Source organism: Copidosoma floridanum, unplaced genomic scaffold (genome assembly GCF_036245765.1).
Source record: "Copidosoma floridanum isolate Cflo_tuat_1 unplaced genomic scaffold, Cflo_Japanese_pri ptg000030l, whole genome shotgun sequence".
In the NCBI taxonomy this organism is placed as follows: Eukaryota; Metazoa; Arthropoda; class Insecta; order Hymenoptera; family Encyrtidae; genus Copidosoma; species Copidosoma floridanum.
In genome coordinates, this window is record NW_028321907.1 from 26,624,405 (window position 1) to 26,640,861 (window position 16,457).

General features: G+C 32.2%; 1 protein-coding gene across 2 annotated transcripts in view; it reads left to right on the forward strand.

Annotated features, from left to right (window-relative positions):
* The window catches only part of mre11 (double strand break repair nuclease mre11), a 167,991-nt gene that overhangs the window by 150,744 nt on the left and 790 nt on the right, over nucleotides 1-16,457 (forward strand). The gene's annotated exons all lie outside the window — the stretch shown is intronic.

The window sequence follows — 16,457 nt, forward strand, 5'->3', positions numbered from 1 at the left end:
TTTCCTTTTGCGCGAATACCATTACTCGCCCTAGTATTGGTACCCGTGGATCATCGGGAAGTGTAAAGTGTTTTCGTTTGCGCGAACGCCATATTAATACCCGCGGATCACCGGGAAGTATAAAGTGTTTTTCGCGAACACCACTACCCGCCACAGTATTGGCACCCTTCGGTTACCGGTAATAGCAAATTAATCTCCAGTATAAAGTGTTTGTTTGCGCGAATGCCATATTAATACCCGCGGATCACCGGGAAGTATAAAGTGTTTTTCGCGAACGCCACTACCCGCCACAGTATTGGCACCCTTCGGTTACCGGTAATAGCAAATTAATCTCCAGTATAAAGTGTTTGTTTGCGCGAATGCCATATTAATACCCGCGGATCACCGGGAAGTATAAAGTGTTTTTCGCGAACGCCACTACCCGCCACAGTATTGGCACCCTTCGGTTACCGGTAATAGCAAATTAATCTCCAGTATAAAGTGTTTGTTTGCGCGAATGCCATATTAATACCCGCGGATCACCGGGAAGAATAAAGTGTTTTTCGCGAACGCCACTACTCGCCACAGTATTGGCACCCTTCGGTCACCGGTAATAGCAAATTAATCTCCAGTATAAAGTGTTTTTCGCGAACGCCATTACTCGCCACAGTATTGGCACCCTTCGGTCACCGGTAATAGCAAATTAGCCACGGACAATCCGTTGCCCTCCGTGGTAATAATACTATCAGAATAACAACGAACGATCGAGTTAAGGCAAATGCCTACCGTGATATTAGTGTGTCAAGGTCAAATTACACACGATATCCTTACTCGTGACGGTGTTAACTGTTTTTAGATCGTGAACGAGGTATACACCGCTCTTGACAAAAGAAAGCCGCGAGCAAGTGCATCGGAATATTGCACAGCAGTCAGTCTTAGTCGCGTGAAAGCAATTGTACCCCTTTTTGAGTAACGCGTCTTTAAGCTAAATTACCCTTTTAACCCCGCGTTCCACCTCTACGCGCCCAGTTTGAATCCCGAGCTATTAAGCGAAAGCTTAGGCTCAAGCAATACGTTGCGCCGACGTAACAAAGTAATAATAACAATTTATAACAAACTTTTATGCATTTTAAATTAAAAAAATTTAGAGTTTTATTAAAGGGACAGAATATACGTATTACAGCATAGATTATGCAACATATTAAAGTAGTAATCTTACTGATAAAAATGTAATCATAAATCTTCCAATAGAAACTCTAAATAATATACATAAAGTATTACTGCCACATGTTTTAAATTTAAAAGTAGATGCTGTTCTAATGTTAATAAGAAACTTGAGTATATTCAATGGTTTCTGCAATGACACTAGACTACGTACAACAAAATTATTTAAATATTATTTAAAAGCAGAAATAGTAACTGTTCAAAAGTCTGGTTAAAAAAAGTTTCATATCAACAATTACGGTAAATACCTGTAATAATTTATCCTTATCGCTTATTATATACAGAAAATAGTTCCCATTAGCTCTATCTTTTTCTACAACAATCAATAAATCAGAAAGCCAAAGTTTTGATAAATTAGGATTTCAGTACGAAAGACCTTTGTTTTCTTATTTTCAACTGTACGTATTGGTAGTAAGATGTCAAAATTCTGAAAACATATTTATGCACAATAATTCGAAAAATCAAGTAAACATAGAAAACATTTATGGCCAGAAATTTTTGATCGTTAACAAATTTGTTATTTTTTCGTCAAAGTTTATTTCTTGTAGTTTTTTTTTTTTTTTTTTTTTTTTAATGAAGTTTTAAAATATATAGCAAACACCTTTAAAACTGGACATGCAACAAGTGAAAACACATAAAAAATTACTTATTATGACACTGTGTTTTAAAATTCTTACATTGAAAAAAAAATACAAAATTTTTCATGCATATTGTAACTGTAACCTTTATCTTGAAAATCTCAAAAGTTCGTAAAAAAGTAATTTCACAAAATTAAAGAATAGGATATCCTTTAGTTTTGTACTCAAAATCATATTCTTAGAAAAGTCGTAAATTTTTAAACGCAAATTTTGAATAGTAAAAATTTCATGATTCTATTTTCTGTTATGTATGCCGTATGGCTGCTATGTAATAAGCTAACTAATAAGCTAGATGACTTGCCCCATCTTACATATACATCCACACTCACACTTTTTCACTCGTTAGATCATCCAGCACCCTTTCTTTTTCCTTCTCTTTCCCTCACAGCGTTGCACGTTATGGAGAAAAGTTTGATGTCTGTTGCAAACTTCAGTGCGTATCCCGGTGAAGCGTTGGATTTCAGCGCAACTAACCATCAAGCCATAAACTAATGTTACCATATATGTATCCCTTTATTATATAGTCATTTGTGTAGGGCATTTCACACAAGCCTCCACAACCCCTCCACAGCACCCTATTAATAATGTATAATATGATCGTTTCAATGTTAATTCTATATTTCTAATACTTTCCTTAAATCCCCCACAGCACCTTCACAACGCCATTCATTTTCTGGCCCCCCACATACTAAGTAATAATAGTTTACACATAATTAAAAAAAACATTCTTTTCATCTATTTTTCCACACTGCTAAAGAGGCAAGTAGATTGACTTTATACATATTAATAAAATATCAAATTAATGTTTATTTAGGTAGTAATATAAATAAATAACATTTTTTAAATCGTAAATGAATAATTATAAAATTGTTTTAATTCGTTGGTATTATTATTATTCATGTAGCGTTTTTATTTCTATATGTAACTATATTGTGTCATATAAAACCATGTGATAAATAATCAATGTTACATTGTTCTACAATAATAGTAACAAAAAAGTGCAACGTACCGAGAAGCTCATCCTTATTAATGAGTTGTTTATCCTAATTTAAATAACCAGTCTGTCTTATCTGTTTTCTCGGCGTATACGTGTTATAAAATAAGTATTAATGTAAATTAATTTTATACATTAATAAATCAAAATTTGGTTCTTCAACTACAATATGGAATATTAGTGATGATAAAATTAGTCGAATGTTTAAAGACCAATACATTAATAATTGTTTTACAACACATATACCAAGTTATTACTCTATATTACCTTAAATTTATTTCCATAAACTTTGTCGATTCATTTCTAAAAATTATGAAGTAAAATCAACTACTCGTGTGAAATTTTATTTCCAAATAATATTTTCTATTTTCGTATTTTTTCTCTTTCTACTCGAATAAATGTATTATTTATATTTTTGCATCTTGATAAAGCCACGTGTAATTAACCATAAAAATTTTAGGTTTTTTCAAATATAAACCTACATTGTCGACACTCAGCTTGAGATTTATTTATTGTTATATCAAATGCTACAACGATTGGAAAATTGCTTACGATACAAAATAACCAATAATGTTAAAATTTTTTCTGTGTTTAAAGTTATTTTTGGAATGAAGTCTTTATTTCCAATTTTTTTCCCAGTTATTATTTCTTCAATTACAGCACACAGTCCATTGAATGTACTTAAATTTCTAAGTAACATCACTATTGTACCAATTTGTAAGTTAAGTTTAGAAGGTGGTAATCTTTCACGAATTTTATTCAACATTTCTACTGGGAAATTTATATAAATATTATCATTTGATGTATCAACTTCTCTATAATTTGCGTTATCTATACTATACTATATTTTAATTTATCTAGTTAATTTTTTAAAAATTCTATCATTTATATAACAAATGTACTCGTTAAGCGATGTGATTACTACACTATTTATCTAACAATTATAGATGTCAGAAAAAATTTGAAGACATAAATTATTTGATATGCAATTTTTAGAAATATTAAATGTCTCTATTTACCCTTTTTAATTTCCAATAATAATTCTGAAAACTCTTAATGGGTAAAATAAATATTGATGTCAAATTCTAAAGTTTAGAATAAGCTCCACCAAAAGGAAAATTTAACAGTTTGTTTGATTATAATTCTTCTGTGAGTTTTTTTTTATCAGAGGAAGAAATCGACAAAAATCACCTCTTACAATAGTATACTTATTTTGAACATATTTTTCAGTATAACATTAATCTCCTAATGTTCTGTCTACTATTTCCAATGTTTTTTTTGCAATTATTGAATCCTTATCCCAAAAAGTGAGATCAACTTCTCTCAATTTTCTTTTATCTGACTCAAATTCTTAAACAAGCATTGTCTATATTATTGAGATCCAAATGAAGTCAAAACGTTCTATGGTTTGTCATCCCTTTTGGAAGCGAAATTGATGTTATGACAGTCTATGCCGTAAACAAAATTTTTTCATTTTAAGAAACAAAGAAATAGATTATCCATTTTCATAAACAATTTTTTTGACACTTTTTACCATTTATAAACGAAATACTTTTTCATTTGCAAATAATATTAAATAGTTTTTTCTGGTCATTCTTCCAACTTATATACATTGATCCAACTTATTACTATTTGTGGACTGAAACGTATTTTTTCAATCTAGATTATTTTTTTTCTCCTTTTTTCTTGATGTAGGTAAATTAAAGCACTTACACGATTTATCTTCTTATTATAAAATTTGGTTTATATGTAAAAGAGCTAAATTATCTTTAGCATCAGGCAAATCCTCTTTAAAAAGTTCTTCAAATTTATTTAATATTTCATCACTTTGAATGTCTTATAAAATTTAAAACCAAGCAAAAATTGTCTTAACTGATATTAAAACAAAACATCTATTGTTTCTTTAAAAACGTCATGTATTTTTTCATTATCATCTATTAAACCTTTTTGCAGTTGCCATATATTGAAACGTTTTATAAATTATTTTTTTAACATGTTCTACTATCTTTAAACCCTGCCAAACCCATCATGTAATAAATAAATGATTTAAAATGGTTACCCTCTTTGCTCTACCAAAGTGAAAAGGCACTCCCATACATTCGTTCTGCCTACAAAGTAAGTGTATTAAAGAAATATCATTATGTGATTTATGTAATACCATTTTATAAAATAATATTTCCAAAGTGATTATTATTTGTTTCAATTTAAAAACACAATCAAGTAGTTTATTTTATACTAAAATAACCATTTACAAGTATGAAAACATTGAAATACATTTTTAGAAGAAGTGAATATAACGTTATAAAGTTATGTGTAACGGTGGAAAATAAAATTAATAAAAAATACTGTTTTAATCAAAATTTTTTACTGTACAATTTAAAATAGTTATGATATAATTATAAATAATCATATCATAATTTTTAATAAAAAATAATACAATTATAATAAGTAAGATAACCAAAAACCAAAAAAGAAACTTTCTGAATACGTTTTCAACTCAAAGTTACAATCTGTTTATGGTGGTTAGCGCGCAAAGTGCGCAGAGAGCGAAGCTCCACTAATCTATATTCAAGTTGAGTGCTTTCTTCTGCGCTCTTTGCGTGCTGATTCCCCAATTTTTTAATGTCAGTTAAATACTTAATCTATTTAGATTACCTCCTAAAGTTAACAAAATACCAAAATCTTTGTAAAGTAGTTTACGAGTCAAAATGAAAGTAGTGTAAATTCAATCAATACTTTTTTATAAATTTAAAAAAATATTTTTTATCCTAAGAGTTGTGTAGAAAAATCAGTGCCCTCCGATAAATTGAAAAGAAAAAAAATAGATAATCCGTTGTGGACGAGGTACAAGAAATAATCACACCTAGAGTATTTTTATTTCTTTTTTAGTACAGCAACGTTTCACTTTTTATTTGTGTCAGCCTCATCAGGCTACAAGGGATATTTGTATTAGTTACATACGCACCACTGTATAATGTACAATACACTTTTACATTTACGAGCAAAACTATCTCAGGTACACGAGAATTCGTGAGTGTTACGACTCATTGGTCACAGGTCAAACAATACAATAAGCAGAATGGTCAAGTTTCGCCGCGTTCATATAGCTAGTGTGATACAGGTAGACGTCCGAGGGCATTAACCCCACTCGAGACCTTTGAACTTTCATAATAATGGAAGGTATAATTTATTAAAGTGTCATAAGTCTTCCTTCTTGTTGATGTTATTGTTGTCCGACTTAATGAAGAGCATTTCGGAAATAATTCGCTTGTTATAGTTGGCTTCTTTATCGAGTATTTTTACATTATTCCAATCGAACTCAAGGTTATACTTGACTTGATTTGCATAGACGACAGAGTCAGGTTTTTTATTTTTTCTTTTTCATTTATGCGTATTTCAGTCGTTCGCTTTGTCTCACCAACATAAGCTACCGGGCAGTTCTTAAAGTGGAATTTGTATACAACGTTTGTCTCTTCGAGATTGTCCGTTTTATCTTTTTCTAAATAAATGACGCTATTGAGCTTATTGTGTATAAGTGGGTATGAGTGAATGTTGTGAGAATTCGATGTGTTAGATATTTTGTCAAAATTGCTACCAGTATATGAAATGCCTATTTTACACGTAGGATTGTCATTGAGAGTGGTTTTACCATGGCTGTTATATTTTTAACTTTTTAATCTAACTTTTATATTTTTACCAATAAAAAATGAGGGATAGTTGTTATTTGATAAAAGGTTTTTCACTTAAACAACATTTACATTATGATATCTCTTGCTGGCAAGTAGAATCTCTCTATCAATCAAGTTAAATGTAATATTCTTTTAAAACTGATTAAATAATTTGAAAAATAATTCAAAATACGTCCTGAAGACGTAGGTTTTTCGAACAAGTCAAAAGTAAAACATTTTGGATTTCTGATTACAGTGAGATCTAAAAAATTAAGTTTATAGTCAATCTCGATTTCGTATGTAAACTGAAAGTAAGAATGATTTGAATATTACTAATATATAAAGCAAAGTCGCTAAAACCGTTGTAATCGCTAACCGCGAAAACTACTTAACCGATTTTGCTGAAATTTTACATACCGATATTTGACACATCATAGATGGTTTTAGTATGGTTTTTAGTTTGAAAAATTGTATAACAATAGCAATAAATAAGTTTAAAGTTTTGCATGAATACGCTAGCTTTTCACTTTAGTTCAGTAGGATGCGCTAGGTGACGTCGACATAAAATCGAAGCTACCTGCAACAGAATTAAATAAGCATGGTTACAATAGGCTGGAGCGTCGCGGAAATTTACACACTCGTCTTCTGGCAGATCATCGAGCTATATCGAGAATGAAGGTAATAGTCATGCAGCTGGGTATCCCGGTTACCGATGACGCTCTTCTCTAATAGGCAAGTGATCTAGGTATACTTGCACCCTGAACCTCCAAGATTGACGAGTGCCACCAATAAAAAATTTATTCCAACCGATGATGTCTCCGGCGGAATACCAGGAGACGTGTCTAGCCAGAGCACAACCTGCTCCAACACTTTAGAGTTATGTGGCTGTTACACCATCTAGCCTGGTGCCATTAGATAATTTTTGACTGCAAATGAAAGCCAGGGAAGACAGTCCTGAGGAGCACGGGCAGTCACAACGGCTTTCTTGTCAGTGGTCGTCTTCCCAACGTCATACCTACAAAGAAGATATTCTCTAGGCCCACTTTCCCAACTAACAATGAGCGGTTGGTTATCCGGAGAACGACCTGAAGACGAAATATTATTTGGTCAGCGGCGTATCTCCCTCATATATGGTCTCCGTACACAGACGAAGGTAGAAGTCAAGCTACCAACAGCTGGCTCTCCATCATCAAGAATATTAATAAGGAATAACTAGAAATTTCACCACTGGCCTTTTTCAGGGCCAATATAAGTATTTACGTTCATTACTTAACTTTCAATCTCATCGGTTTTTTTAAGGGCCACCTAAGTTTAAACTACCTTGCCAACAAATACATTTTTACTACCATTTCTGGAAACATTATCCGTCGATTAAAAGACTACGTAAAGCCGGCCACTATTAAACCAAGTCAGTCATTCACTGGTAGATGTCACGAGCAGAGTTGTTCATCGGAAGGCTGTGAATCCCGATGACCGACGACCTTATATTACCATCTTGACTCTAAGCATTCAACCAGGAATCACCAATCCTCTCCAAGGTTTGCGCTGGGCAAACCTAACAGCTATGAAGGAAAAAAAAACTCGAGCCGACGGGAGTCTCTAACGGGCAAGCATCACGAACCAATCTTTACTAATCTTTCCACCTTGGATCATCAAAACAACTGAGTCGGCAAAAAAAAGGTGCTTTAGACACCGACATCTTCGCCGTTATACCAGGAGACGTTGGGAAAGAGCACTACAACTAGCCCCAAAGCTTCGGACTTGGTAATTTTTCTCCCGATCAGTCTGGGTCTTCAACAGCAGGCCAGAGAAGATCACCCTGAGGTATCCAGGCAATCACAATTGCCGTAAACTTCAGTCAAGAAAGAGTTTACTTAAGAAGCTCACCGGTCTTTTTCAGGGTAATCGGACGTCAAACTACCTTGCCAACAAATATATTAGAACTTAACAAAGTTGACAGAAAATAGCCTTTAGAGGTCATAAAAATTTTAAGCATGCTAAAAGTTGCAAGAGGGTGAATTGGAAGAAAAACTTCAAATGTATCTAATGAATACAATTTTAGGTGTCAAGAAACTGACGCAGAAAATTTATCGAGATTGGAACAGCAGCGTCCAAATCGACAAATAAAGAATCCATTACGTGAGAGATCAGCTTTTCATTTTACCCTCACAGTAATCTCTTAAATTTTTAAAGATCTAAATTTAGATTTTGAAATAAGTAGAAAATGTATTTGTATTTTTGTGGCAATAAAAAATGTAGAGATTAAGCTCGAGGACTTTGTTGCTCTGGTAATAAAGTTGTGAAATAAGTGAAAAAAAATTTTTTTAACTATATTTTTTGGGAGTTTAAAATCTTAACAGCTTTAAAAAATAGCCCTTCTCGTAAATTATACGGGAAAAACTGCAAATCAACCGCTTCTTATGGCCAACGATTATTTTACGGCATAAGGAATGCACGGTACTTGTTAGCATAATTATATATTTTTTTATTATATTTACAGTTCATTATTTGACCACATAAACTGTAATGGATTGCGAACAAATATGTTTTTAATAAAAAGATTTTTATTCCGAGAAGTGTCAGGAATAAATGTAAAATTTCTAACTGAAAACGTTTCACATTACATGTCAACACCTTACGGTGCTCCATTTAGTAAGTTTCGGGCGAAGCCGAGACGGGGGGCTGCTAGTTAAAAATATTGACAACTTGTTTAACATGGTCTTTATTAATAAAAAGCAAAATGTCGTCGACGTTACGAAAATAAAAAACTGGGTTAATGTTGTAGTTATTGGTCAAGTTAGACAGACAATCCAGGTCATCCATTGCAAGATCAGCGAAAAGCGGTGAAAAGGGAGATCCCATTGGCGGGCCGAAAACTTGTTGGAAAACTTTATTGTCAAACATGAAATATGTATTATTAAATAAAAATTCGGTGCACTGTAGAATATCGTCAATGGGGATTCGGCATTTGCTTACTATACTTGATGCGCGCCAGTCGATGACCCCTAATACTAAGTTCAAAGAATACTGATGAATATCTAAGGGAATTAATACGTGATTGTAGCGAGGTTATACATTTTTCATTTTATTTTTTAGTTTAAAACTACTGTTAATATGGGATTTTGGTAGATTGATTGAATTTTTGAGTTTGTTATAAACAGTTTTGGCAAGAAAATATGTGGGACTGTTGACCAGAGATACGATTGGACGCAAAAGGGGCATCGATCTTGTGAATTTTACCCTTGTCAGCAGAAGTGAAAAAAATATCTGGACTTGTACGCAAAAAATTTTATGTAATTTTTATTTTGTCTGTGTATTCGCGGTTCTTATTAAAACTTATTGGTTTGTGTTTTACTATCTCGAGAAGATGTTGTGAGACTTTTTCACGGATTACTGTTTTTTCTCGTTCGTTGGTATCGAGATGTGAGAGACCAACTTTGAGGTTTTTTAAAACACATAATAAATGACGTTCATGAAATCTTGAAGGTATGTTGAATTTCGATCCAAGAGACACAAGTTTTGCGACTTCATTAGGGATGACTGAACTTGTTGGATTGCATATCGCATTGTTATTGTTCGATTCAGTGTTTCTGAGGGGTATCATTTTTTTTAAAATGAAGTGTAGAATTTGATCTTTTGTAAACAATGTTTTGTTTATTTTTAATAAAGTTATCTTAGCTTTGGCGAGTGTGATAGTCGAGTTCTGAGTCGGTAATATTGGATTTTAGCTGGGTAATAGACTTTTAGGAATCCAATGTGTGTATTAATGTCGCTGATTTCAAAATTTAACAGTTTTTTGCAGAAGTATGATACTTGCTTGTTAAAATATACTTGTATAGATTTGCAATAAAACTTTATGTTTAAACACTTATCGTGAAAGTGTTAAATACAATTCAGAAATATACTCGCGTACATTATGGTATTTTATTAGATTTACAAATTTGTAGAAATATCAGTGCCCTCCGATAAATTGAAATGTGAGAAAATAGGTGATCCGTTGGGGGCTCGGTACAAGAAATAATCATGCCTGAAGTATTTTTATATTTTTTTTAATACAACAAGGTTTCGCTGACCAATGTCAGCCTCATCAGGCTACAAGAAATATTTGTATTAATTAGATCCGCACTTCTATATAATGTACAACACACTTTTACAATTACGAGCAAAATTACCTCAAGTACGCGAGAATTCGTAAGTGTTATGACTCATTTGTCACAGGTCAAATGATACAATAAGCAGAACGGTCAAATACATTGATTGAATTTTTGAGTTCGTTATAAATAGCTTTGGCAAGAAAATATATGGGACTGTTGACCAGAGATACGATTGGACGCAAAGGGGCATCGATCTTCTGAATCTTCGGCAGACCATAACACTTAGCTAGAGTAGTATCAGTGAGAGACAGAGCATTAGAATGATAAATTCTGGGAAGGAAACCCTGTTCGTAATTGTAAAAGTGTATCGTACATTATATCGTAGTGCGTATCTAATTAAAACAAATTTTTTTTCTAGCCTGATGAGGCTGACACAAATCGTCAATGAAACGTTGCTGTATTAAAAAAAAAAAAAAATACTCCAGGTGTGATTATTTCTTGTACCCTGTCCCCAACAGATTACCTACTTTTTTACGTCTCAATTTTTTACCTGGTTTCCAATCTCAAAAAATGTCCAAGAATAAATCAAATATGATTTTACAACATAATGAGATTTTTTATGACTATATTATACTGTTTACTTTTATTAAAATAAATAACATTATACTGTTTTGTTATACATAAATATCATCTCAACGTCCTCGTATACTATTTAGTTTTATTGAATATCTTAGATTCAAAAGAAATTTTTTTTTTTTTTTTTCTAATCAACTTTTAAAAATTATAGTTCTAATACAAAAAATAAAATCAAAACATGAGTACGTACGTGTTAAAATAACATGTATATAAGGTTTTTAAATAATATTTAGTTGTGATTGCACCTTAACTTTTTTATTATTTGTTGCGCATTATTTAGGTTAAAGACAAAAGGGTAAGTTTTATTGAAATAAACACAAATTTCATAAAAGAGAAAAAACAGTTCTTATTTCTTCGTGGTAAATAAGGCTACGAGTAAGGTCTACGGTTTTAAATATTCTATAAGATTATTCGTTGGTTTTTATTGAAGTAGAATAAGATCATGTCATGTTTTTGCATACATTTAATAATTCAATTAATAAACTTAATGAGAGTATAAAAAAAGCAGCCTGCCATAGCACAACCTCATGGATTATTGACTTCGTCCCCTTGCGTGATTCGCGCACCAACCTCTTAATGTTTGAAAATTAGTTAAGTACATCATTTGTTCAGTTTGCCTTCTAAAGTTTAAAAAATGAGAAAATCTTTGTAAAGTAGTTTGAGAGTCAAACAGTAGTAGCGTGAATTAAGTAAATACATCTTTATGAATTTTTAGGACAATTTGTTGTCTGGTTCCTAATCTCATAAAATATTTGAAGACGATTAAAACATTGTTTCATGACCAAACACGGTAAGCTTTGATAATTATTCATTCTGTTTACTCTCATTAAAAAAGAAAATGATACTTTATTATTATACGTAAATATCATTCTTACATGTACTTTTTAGTTTTATTAAATATCTTAACTTTGCAAAAAAAAATTTTTAATTTGTGATGTATTTGGTAAAATTATATATGTAATATTAAAATATTAAATTAGAGCATAAAGACATATCTTTTAAAATAATATGTACATCAAGTTTTTGAATAATATGAAGTTCATATAGTACATAAATTTTTCTGTTGTACGTTGTGCATTATCTTGGTTGAAGATTAAAGGGTAAACTAAATTGAAGTATGTGACATATTTTGATAAAGAGGAAAATATGATTATTTTCTTTTCGTGGTAAATAAGGCTACGAGCGATAGTCTACGATTAGAATATTCTGTAAGATAATTTGTGTTTTTTTTTTAGTATGAAAATATTTAGTCATGTGCTTATACATACTTAACCACTTAATTACTACTAAAGAAGTGGTGAAAAGTGGCTAAAGGAAGCTAGAACAAACATTAAAGTATTGCTAAGACGATGTGTTAACAAAATGTAAGGATTTCTTGAAAAGTGTAAGGAGAGCTGAGAGGAAGAGGTGCAAAAACTAATGAAACTAAAAGTGATACAGTAACTTACGTAGTTTTACCCCATTTAGAGATTGGTTATAGAATGGCTAAAGAGAGTTTGTTGAAATTGTTAGGAGGTCTTATTGCGTTATATGGTTATTGAGTTATAAAATTGTGAGGGGGGACGAGGCGGAGAAGGGCTCAACAAAAATTTCACCCACTAAAAGTAAGGTAAAAACCAATACAATTTTACCGCACTTAAAAGGGGTTAAAGCGCACTCTTTAAACATGAGCAAGGGGGTGAAGGGGTGTAGTAAAGTGGGGTAGGAGGAACTCTATAAAAATAATGTAATGAGGCGTGCCCATGAGAAAAATAGACAGGCACACTGCATTTTTTGTTGTTCTAATTATTTATGTATCAGTTAACAAAATTTTTCATTTAATACATATAAGTATGCGACATGATAGACACATATATTTTACAATTTAAAATTTGTATAAAATTAATATTAGTACATACTTGCATATTGTTATTGTTGTTTTTAGTAAATGGGTTTATTTCTCTTATTATTTTGGTAAAGTTTCCGATCAGGTTACTTTTCTTTGAAAGATTGTAAAAAAAAGAAAAGAAAAAAAAAGAGAGAGAGAGAGAAAGAGAAACTTTTTTACTTTTCTACTCAACCATAAGTACATGAAATAAGGGGTTGGCGTGCAGAGCGCGCAAGGAGAAAAGCCCCACTAGTAAATGTATTTATGAGTGTGTTTGTATGTACACATACATATTTACTGAGATTCTCACTAAAATTTTGTGATAAGCATCAAACTTCTCACCATTGTGACCAAAGCTGCTTCCTCTCTTTCTCTTCCTCAGACCGCCACAGACGTCGATCTAATTGTTCCACGTGCTAGACTGGATTATTTACGCAACTCATTTTTTGTAGGAAGTGCGAGCGTTTGGAATAATGTTCCCGCAAATGTGCGAAAATTATATTGTCGGCCGTGCTTCAAAAAGGCACTTTATAATCATTATTTGAGTAAGGTCTAGAAAACGCTTGTGTTACTTAGTCTTAGTTAACGCCAGTGTTAGTTAATACAGTACTTTTCCTTAGTTACATTATTACAATTGTTAATTTTATTATTGTTATTATTGTCACTGTTGTTATTTATTTATTTAAAAAAAATTTTTTTTTTTTAATTTTTTTTTTTTTTCTTTTTTTTTTTCCTTATTATATGATGCGCTACTATAATTTGGGCACCGCTTTAGCCCCGAATATTACTTATATAAACAATCACATTGTAACCTTTTGTACTTTGCTTAGGCTATACAGGAACTCGAGTATGTCTCGCTGAGTCCTTAGCCTCTTTAAATAAAAATTCAATTCAATTCAATTCTTCCTCACACACATACATACATACACATACATCACTTTTTTTAGGAGCCGAGAGATCCGAAAACTCGAACACTTGTTTATATTTTACACAGGCAAAAAACAAAAATACATATTTAAAATGCATTTACTTCAGGTAGCTTATCACAAAATGAAAATACTTCAAATATGAATGAAACTCGCAGGAATCACACTTGAATGTTAACTGAATTATCTCACAAAATTTCAAACTATGTTACCAGGTAATTTGTTCAAAACAGATCTCTCCATCTTAAAAAATAACTATAATATTATTCCATCTTTTTATTTTCGTTACGTGGATGATGTATTACTTTTTATTAATGTTGACCATACTGACCAAATCTTAAATATTTTTAATTCATATCATCCCAAACTACAATTTACATATGAAATGGAGATTGACAAGAAACTCAACTTTTTAGACTTGACGATAATAAGAAATTCTAATTATTTTAATTTTGACTGGTTTGAAAAACCTACTTCTTCCGGACGAATCTTAAATTATTTTTCTGGTCATCCAGTTAGCTATAAGAGAAATATTGTTTTTAATTTGGTTGATAGGGCGATCTTACTTGCCAGTACACGTTTTCACGGTGTGAATATTGCTAGGGTAAAAAACCTGTTGATAAAAAACAATTACCCTTTTAACTTTATTAATAAAAACATAAAGGTCAGATTAAAAAGACACAAATATAGTAATCATAACAGAAGCACTACAAACACCTACCCTCTCTGCAAAATTGGCATACCATATATTGACAATAATTTTGAAAAAATTTCAACCATGTTAAAACCCTACAATATTCACACTTACCCTCTTATTAACAATAAACTGCAGCATATCGTCCGCTTAGGAAAAGATACAACGACCAAACATAAACAGACAAATGTAGTATATAAGTTTTATTGTAAAAATTGTCCTGCGTCATATGTGGGTGAAACAAAGCGAGCGGCGGAGGTCCGCATCAGTGAACATATGAAAAGTAAAAACTCCGATTCCGTTGTTTGTGCACACCAAATCAATTTTGACCATGAATTCGATTGGGATAACTTTAAAATCCTTGACAATGAATCCAATTATAAAAAAAGAATTATTTCCGAAATGCTTTATATAAAACTCGACAAACACAACATCAATAGAAAGGAGGATGTGCTTTCCTTTAATAGAGCATACCTTCCTTTACTACGAAAGTTTAAATGTCCCGATCGAGTTCATCGCCCTTTACCGTCTACCTTTGCGGCTCCGCCTATATAAGCGCTGGCTTGTGGTTGTAATTTATTGTCAGTCAACAGCACGACAGGTGACGAGTAAGTCAACCAAACTTACGAATTCTCGCGTACCTGCGGTAAAAATTTACAAAAAAAATTTATTGTATTTTTGTGTTTGAGCCTTCCAGATCACTCATTGTGTGTTTTTAATTTTAATTTTGTAGCCTGATGAGGCTGACGCATATTGTCAGCGAAACGTTGCGCATCAATAAATCAACGCAGAAAATTCAAATACACTTTTCTTGTATTTATTTATTTTCTTATATTTCGCCCCCAACGGATCACTGATCACTTTGAATTTCCTAATATTCTATTAGTTTATGAAAAAATACAGGTTACTTAAACTGTGGCGTTTTCATCACCCATTATTTTCAGGTGTAATAGTCAGGTGTCACGTTAATCGGTAGAACGAGTGTGATTAGCCACCAACTAAAAAAATATTTATAAATAAAGTATACGTAATTAATATCCGTGTTAAATACAAACTACGTACTAACACTAATGAGAAAAGGGAAACGGTGGAGAGTTAACATGGTTACTAAAATATCGACTAAAAGTTAGCGCGCTGTTTTTATTAAGTTCTAGTACATAGGTAAAGAGCGTGATTAAGTGCCATTTATCACACCGTTGCTGGGGATTGCAGAAGCAATAGAGAAGAAAAGTTGATATTTGTAATTGCTTACGTAAGGGACGTGTAAGAAGCTTTGATTGTAGCAAGACCGAATGTTATATGCACTCTTTGATATTAAAAGCACTGTGCTGCAGTACATGCACACACCTTAAATGCAGATGGGAAGTCTCTTCAACCAACTCATGGGCTCATGTTCTCTAACGTTATTAAATATTCACAATCGTTCTAAATTTAATACTAAAAGTCTTTTACTTTAATGCATATTACGTTGATATTTAGGCCAACTCAATGGAGCACACCATGTGTGCAACGGTATTTTCTCTGGTGCTACTTCCAATATGGCGGTGTATTTTACTTAAACGAAGCACTCACCTGACTTTCGATTGTTGGGAGAAGAGTAGGAAAGGGTATGACTGCTTTTCGACCACTTTTAAATTTTAGTGAAGACACTAAACATCTAGCAGGTTGCTGCACTAATAGACGTCAATGGCGTCGCATTACCTCAAGTTCAGTAAGACTGTCTAAGACTTAAGAGAA